At 32.4% G+C, this 8,022-nt stretch overlaps 1 long non-coding RNA gene across 1 annotated transcript; it reads left to right on the top strand.

Moving 5' to 3' along the window:
- Positions 1 to 119: 119 nt before the first annotated feature.
- LOC111716020 (uncharacterized) lies at positions 120 to 1,242 on the top strand. The gene is made up of 3 exons (XR_002768394.1): positions 120 to 226; positions 827 to 917; positions 1,161 to 1,242. It is a non-coding gene; the product is annotated as an uncharacterized LOC111716020 (long non-coding RNA).
- Positions 1,243 to 8,022: the final 6,780 nt, after the last annotated feature.

Raw genomic sequence — 8,022 nt, 5'->3', positions numbered from 1 at the left:
ATCATTTTTAAAGGAAATTAATATTCTAATGTATTCAGATTTAGAATGAAAAGACCTTACAGACTTTTTCGGAGAAACAATTTGTGAATATTTCACTACTTCAGGGAAATCAGGGACCTTAATTAATTATATTACCTTTTTTCAGGCATTTATCAACAAACTTTATTGGGACAATGTATGTCAGGAAACTCTCACTAGAAATTGGGAAAGAAAAGTCTGTTATCAGGTAAACAATAACATGCTTAAAGCTGGGCATGTTTCAACTTTTTCCAGCCATTTCCTTTACTGTTAGTTCCAACTGTTAAGAATTTTTAGGTAGCTGTTAGCTTTTAAGGTATAAGAACAGAAGGTTTGTTATATTCTTAATTTTATTAACAGCATTAACGTAAGATATTCTACCGTTAACAGTTTTTTTTTGCAAATAACGGCATAAGCTGTTCAGAAATTGCAGGAAGCACAAAAAAAAATTTGTTAACAGTTTGTCAAATTGTGCAAGTTGTTAATTGTTGTTTGTAGTATTAACAGTGTTAACAGTCTGCCAAAACTCCAAAATTTTTATAAAAAAATCGCTAACAGTTTATTAAATTGGATTTATGGCACAAGCCCTAAATGAATTGAAACTAAAATCTTTAAAATTCCATCATTATGAATAGGATGGGGGGCTGAAGATGACATTTGAAAAACATCAAAATACATTTTAGCCCGTTAAAATGAAAGTTTTTTCCTTTTCCTTATTAACTGTTTTTAATGGCATCCCTATGTTGATGTCGTCCAGGTTTATTAAGATCCTGATCTGGGAGTAGAAGTGATAATCCTATTTCTTTAGTTTGTTGCACACTGAAGATTGGAAGGACAAGACAGCACCCAAGGACACAAGTTTTCTTATTGACATGGTTCATCAGACTGTAGAGACTTGGGTACGGATAAAATAAAAACATTATAATGCCTATGCATTCAAACTCATAGCAATGCAGAGTAGTAATAATTAAATGGATTAATGACTGGTGGTTTTTGAATGTTTAAATTTTAATGTAAAAAGGACATTTGAAGGGCTGTTTATAAATATGTCAACATAAGATCTTGTTTAATTTATTAGAAATGTATGAAGTATTTTCATTTATTATTCAACCTTATGAGAAAAAGATTTGGTTTTGCCATAGACAGGAGATGAACCGTTGTTAGTTCATTGTTCAGCTGGAGTAGGAAGAACTGGTACGTTTATAGCTGTCTACAAACTCTACANCTGAGAGCTGTCCATGAAGTGCCCGTCCCCTAGCCTTTGGTTGAACAAACGGAGCTTAACTCATACGTCTGTTCGGTTCAAAGGTCTAGGGTGCACTGTTGAATCTTAATGAATCAGTTCAGGTTAACTACTCCGCATTCATTAAAAGAACAAAGAGATAAAGGTGTGAGGCTGGGGGAGGTTTTTAGCATGAGTCACCTATACTTTAAATATTACAATCACAATATGGGGGATACAATACGGCGAATTCTTTTAGATTTAGATTTAAGCTTCCAAAACATCAATGACTTTTCTTACAATCATGATAAACAGGTTTCGTAATATGTTTATGAAATGCTCCTTCTGTGTTTCTAATATTTGCCACAAAAAAACATTGCCTCTCATTCAAAATCCCATAAAGATAAATGCTGATTGAAATGGTGAATTTGTTTATCATGACTTCAAGATATTTTACTTTTGATAGTTTTTAAACAAATCCCAACCCTACTCTATAGCACTAGAATTATATCATTTTCTTCTCAATATATTTCGCCAAAAACTTTGGCATCATCAGGAGTTTGTCCTATAATATAACAGATATAAGCAACAAAAAAAAAATAATACAAACAAAGCAACTCAAATACACAAAGAAAAGAACAAAAATAAAAAATCTTTTTTTGTAGCCTTTACAATAAGGAATTTTTCAAAATGAATATTGTGAAAACACATAAAACTTAAAAGAAAAATTAGAAAACCGTACCTTACTCTTTTGAAAAGGATTGAATGACTGGAAAAGGATTGATTAGTTTATGGGCATATGCAGTGGGTGTTGAAGGGGGTAGAATTCGTTGGCAAAACGGTCAAATACATGAATTTGATCAACACTATAAGGTACTGTTGGTAATACATATACATACAGTTTGAAACAAACAAAATTTACTATTTAAAAAAGTTTGCAATTAGCATTATGTTTTCTTGTTCAGTCCTGACCTCACTGAGTTGAATTTCTGGATGTAGTATGACTCCCTTCCTGACCATGATATCCCTGGACCTGATCTTCTCTATAGGAATGAAGGATAAATCTGCATAGGAGTGGCCAGGGGCACGAAAATGAACACCTACAGGGGCCTGGGTATTTTCTTGCCCTAGCTGTGTAATGGTGCCTCTGTGACCCCTCAGCCTTTCTTTAGCCTCCTCCCATGTCTCTCCTATATATCGAGGATTGGAAAGGACAAACTTGGCCTCCTCTCCTAGATGTGATCATGTATATAATATTTGAGGAGAAGCAAGTCAGCTTATCCTCGATCCTCATATTTTCTCCAGTAGCAGAGATTATCACCTCTTCAACAGTATTCTTTCCCATCTGTTCACATACAGGGCGCGAGACTTATTACAGGGTTTAAACCCAACCTTGTCTCTTTTTCCTTTGCGAAATCTCTGTCTACTTGGAAGTTAAGACTTAACCAAGAGATCCTTCAAATTCTCCACTCTCTGGTAGCATACCATAGAAGAAGAGGGGTAGATTTTCTTCATTACTGGATCTTCTATTAGAATCTTCCAGGATGATCTTAGAGTTTCAGAGAACCTAGGCAGTCTAGGGTCATATTTGACAATAAACCTGGTTCTATCATTCTCTACCCTGCTACTCACAACCTTCTTCAGTGCCTGCTCTCTTTTTATCTTTCTTACATCCATGAAGGAAGATTTAATGGATCTTCTCCTGTATCCTCTCTCAACCAGATCTTCTTCCAGTTGATGTTAGGATGACAGCTGGGAGGAAGAAGATAGTTATTCTTCTTGTTTTCCTTCTTGTACAGATCTGTATGTATATAACCTTGGTCATCAATAAATATTTTCATATCTAAATATTTCACAGACCTGGTTTCATAACTATATTCTGCTGTCAGCTTGATGTTTGGAAAAATAGAGTTACTAACATTTGAAAGTGCTAGCAATAAAGCTGACTATGGGAAAAGCTGAAATGTACTTTTTAAACATATTTCTCTATGCGATTAAAGCTTTACAACCTTCAAACCAAGCCAATTTTTGCTTAAGAATTTATTTTTCTTGGAAGTACATGCTTGATTTAGTTCTCAATGTGAATTAACCAATATTTGGTCAAGTCAAAACATAAAATTATTAGATATTTAAATCCTAAAATCCTGATATTTAAGTAAACAAGCTAAAAATCTTAAATTTACAATATTGTTAATGCAACATTGAGTTTCAATTGAGCCACCCTGTTTTTTTAAAATTTTAATTGTGAAATGTTTAATCACTGTTCATTTCAGTTGAAGGAGAACTCTGTTTATGAAACTGTACTGCATATGCGACATCAGCGGATGAAGATGGTACAAAATGAGGATCAGTACATTTATGTACACTAAAGCACTAACTTTGCACGGACGTTTATTTTACATTATTATTAAAATACAAACTGAGGATCAACCGAAGTTAATCCTGGAATCATAGATGGAGCTTAATTCTCCTCCTGGAGCTACTGGAGATGTTATCGACCGCTCTCCTCTGATACTTCATCAAGACTAATCCTCTTATGGGGACCAAAATGAATGCCTAGTTGGCTTTCTCTGCCGACGAAATTACCGTTTTCATGTTCCTCTAGATAAGGGTCACGAGGGTTTGAATCCCGTTCCTCTGGAAAGTTTCTATCCTCCTTGGTAACAGATGCAGAGTAACGGGTTAAATCATTATTATTTGTTTGTCAGTTCTCAACTTGGGTTGAATGAACTAGGGAACAAACTTCATCCTTGGTGGGTTTACAATATTTTTGACTTAAATATATAAGTAAAGTATTACATGTATATTAAAATTATTTTTAAGTAATTAATTAACAAGAAACAAATGTACTCTCCTTGACTGGACAAATACTAAGATTCTTAATTACTGTAAATACCTGAAGTACATGCATTCGGTTCGGTATTTTCCTACACACACTCTTTTGGTACAGATACATAAACATGATGTTTCCACCCCCTGTTTTAGCACCATTTTATAGATATAAACACACAAATTACTCTGCAGTCAATGATCAACAAAGATCTAAATTGTACCATTGTAAATTGGACATGCTTCTCTGTAAATGGAGAGCCCTTTACATTTACGTTTCACAGCATGCTCTCACACAAAAATAAAGCTATATTTTTCCAATAAGTCTGTTTTAACGAAGCACATTGTATTTTTAAATGTATTAAGCCTAGGACTATTTAGTAACTATAACCGAGTTGATAAAAACCAAAGGACAAACATTTTGTCTCAAAATTTGATGACTAGCTTTTAGAGTTATCTATATCTCTGCATGGTTTATAGTCCCCTGAAGGACGATTATGGTAACAATCCTAATTCTGTTATATACTTATTATTTTATTATATTATATACTTTCTGATTTCCAAAATTAAATGTTTACAATAACCTTGAGAATTCATAAAGATAAAAATGATTTTTTTTTAAACTAACCATAGTAGAATACAATTTCTACAATAACTCTTTTGGTTTTATTATTCCTGACTCATGTGATACTGATATTTGCCAATCTTTCTTTTCATTCTGCAGGGGGGGGGCGCACCCCCTCAAAGGTGAAAGGGGGGCTCGCGCCCTGCTGCCACCCCTAGTTGCGCCTCTGTCACCAATAACATAATAATAAACCTATACACTAAAAGCAACATGATCAGATTGAATATTTTCTACATTTTAGAGAAATTTACTTATATAGTTAAAATTATCAACATAAAGTAAATATTTTTATGGGTGGTTTGAATTTATTAGAATATGTAAATGTTGGGGGGAATATGTCTCAGCTGCAGTCTTGACCTTTCCAGACGCAGGGGGAGTGCCTGAGGAAAGGGATGGGAAGCAGGTGCTCACATATTTGCAAATATGTTGATGGATATTTCTCATGTTACAAAATATTTGGCGAAATTAAAAACTTTCTTGGAAAATTGTGCGTCTTGGCCCGTCTTGAAGACGTCACAGACCTACTTCAAGACGCACTCGTTCTCTATGGACTGAATATTTTCTAGATTTTAGAAAAATTGACTTAAACAGTTAAGTAAATATTTTTATGGGTGGTTTGAATTTATTTGAATACTTAAATCAATCTTTGTTGTTAACGACAATTTAATTTAAGAAGCTAAAAATGGTAAAGTTTGTTTATGAACTTTTTAGCACATAATACAAACTTGGCAACCCAAGATGAGTTGATAAAGCAACACCACATTCTGCTGTACTTACTGATTGAGAAACTTTGTGTTTTAAAATTAGTGCAGTTTTCGGGCCGAATTGTTTAGGATGTTTCCTTTCACTTAAACAACAACAGGAGGGTGTCCCTGTATCTTTCTTGATACTGATAAAAACAATTATTCTGTCAGCCTTTCTCAAGCAAATTTACCAAAATAAATTCAATTTTTTTTTCTCTGCTTTTGAATGATAAACAAACATTACAGGGTTCTGAGTTGGAATGCTGTACAAAAAGTATAATTTCTAGATATTTAAAAATTTCATCGCAAGTCGCAAACCACGCAACACAGGGGTGTATTAGGGGGGGGGGGAACCCAAAATGAATTTATTCCATAAACCTCTTATAAACGACTGAAGATAAATGTACAGGGCTCCCAAAAATAATATGGTAAATGATGATGACTTTTCATAAATATATCTTGAAAAATGATTGCATATTAAAGAAAAGTTGTTTTCCATTTTATTACTGTATATTTATCAAAAACCGTCAATCTTTACCATTCTATTTTGGGAAGCACTGTTTATTTAATACAAGTCGTCTTTATTTTCCACTTTATTTTGGAGAGCACTGAATATTTATAAAAATCATCATAAATTTCATATAATAAATATACATTATACTACAAATACGATGTTTCCCCATTTTTCCTTTCTTTCTCTTCTTTTTTCCGTTTTTTTCTTTCTTCCTTTCTTCCCTTTTTCTTTTCTTTCATTTTTGCTTTCTTTCTCTTCTTTTCTCACTTTCTCTTTCTTCTTTTCTTTCTCTTCTTATTTCTTCCTTTCATTTTTCCTTTCTTTCTCTTCTTTCTTCCTCATCCTTTCTTTCTTTTTTCCGTTCTTCCATTTTTACTATATTTCCTTTCATTTTTTTCTTTCTTTTCTTTCTTCTTTCTTCTATTCTTTCATGTTTCTTCTATTCTCCTTCCTTCCTCCCCTTTTTTATTTAATTTCTGTCCTATTCTCCAATTCTCCTTATGCTCTGAATATTTTGAAAAGTCGTCAATAAATAACATTTTATTTTGGGGAGCACTGTATATTTTATGAGAAGTTGTCTTCATTTACCATTTTATCATGTATACAATTCAGGTGAAGAAAAAGTTACAATTCTTTTTATAACCCAAATAGACTATGAATAAAATCACCCCCCCCNAATACCTAATACCAACAATGATCAGTGTAGTTCGTGTAGTTGATTAACCCCCTAAAACACCCCACTGTGCGCCATGTTGACTTGCCTAGCAGTTTCTACGTGTAGGTATAAAGTGTTTGCCACAGAATAAATATCAATTTGAAATATGTTTATTATTGTTTTTATACTTACCTAATCAAGGTATTCTTAAATTCTAAATGCTCCAGATCTTCAAAATTTAGCACCAACGTTCTTCACCCAGAACTTTCATTTGAAAAACTGTTTCCAGCATTTTTCATATTGAACTCGGGGATAAGTTGCTTTTTTGCATCGTTTGGGATTATTGAATTTACATAAATATTCTTATTTATTTTTTATTTTATTATTTGTGATATTTCCAGCACGACTTTGTGCCCTCGAAGCTCTAATTTTAGTGTTCATTACGATGGAGTTTATCTTGAGAAATATATATAAATTTTGTGTCAGTATACGTTACACATTTTTGACTAGCATACAGTAACGTTTTTTATTTAAGATTTTTCTGTGAATAACGTACATTTAACGTTATGTGAAACTATCGTTGAAATCTTTTTCCATTGGACAATATGATATTTTGAGTAAATTACTAAATCTATGTTTATTTTTAGTTTCTTTTGTATTTTTTAAAACTTATATTTTCTATCTATTTATAATACTAGAATTTGAATTTTTATAATTTTATTTAGCTTTGGGTGAAAAAAATAAGTATTAAAAGAGAATGTATATATAATTTCAAGAGGCTGATCCTCAATGGTACCCATTAAATGCTCTTTCTGATTTAAAATTCATTGTTTAACCGGAAATTGAAAATAAAAATTTTCTTTTAGCAAAGTAGCAATAAATTTGAATTTAATACAGGGTTTTGGAAGATCACTTGAAATTACGCAGACATAGTCCCTTGATGCTTAAACCCTTCCTCAACTTTTTTTCAATCAAATTAATGCTGGGCCCGAATATACAGTGAGGCCCGTAAACATGTGGAATTTGAAGACGATATTTTAACAATCTTATATGTATTTAATATTGTTATAAAGCAAACAGTTCTAATTTAAGTAGCTTTAAGATGAACTTATCAAGATAAATGGGTCTGTGTACACTGCACAATTGCTGTGTTCCATGTTTATACTGATAAAACTCATAACTTTAGTAGCGGTCGTCTTCCTATTCCACAGTTTTATTGGTTTTACATTTTCATATTCAATTCTGGGTAAAGTACCATGTTCCATTTTCTAGTGTATTTTGTTGATAATATTCCTGCAGATATAAATGTAGATATATTACATCTAGTAATTCTTTAAACTCGAAATAAATTAATATACAACATTATATTTACTGATTATAGGAGAGACATTTATTTTTCAAATAAACTTCCACAAC

Source organism: Eurytemora carolleeae, unplaced genomic scaffold (genome assembly GCF_000591075.1).
Source record: "Eurytemora carolleeae unplaced genomic scaffold, Eaff_2.0 scaffold1921, whole genome shotgun sequence".
NCBI lineage: Eukaryota > Metazoa > Arthropoda > Copepoda > Calanoida > Temoridae > Eurytemora > Eurytemora carolleeae.
The sequence above is the reverse complement of the archived record's forward strand: the minus strand, read 5'-3'. Positions and strand labels throughout refer to the sequence as shown.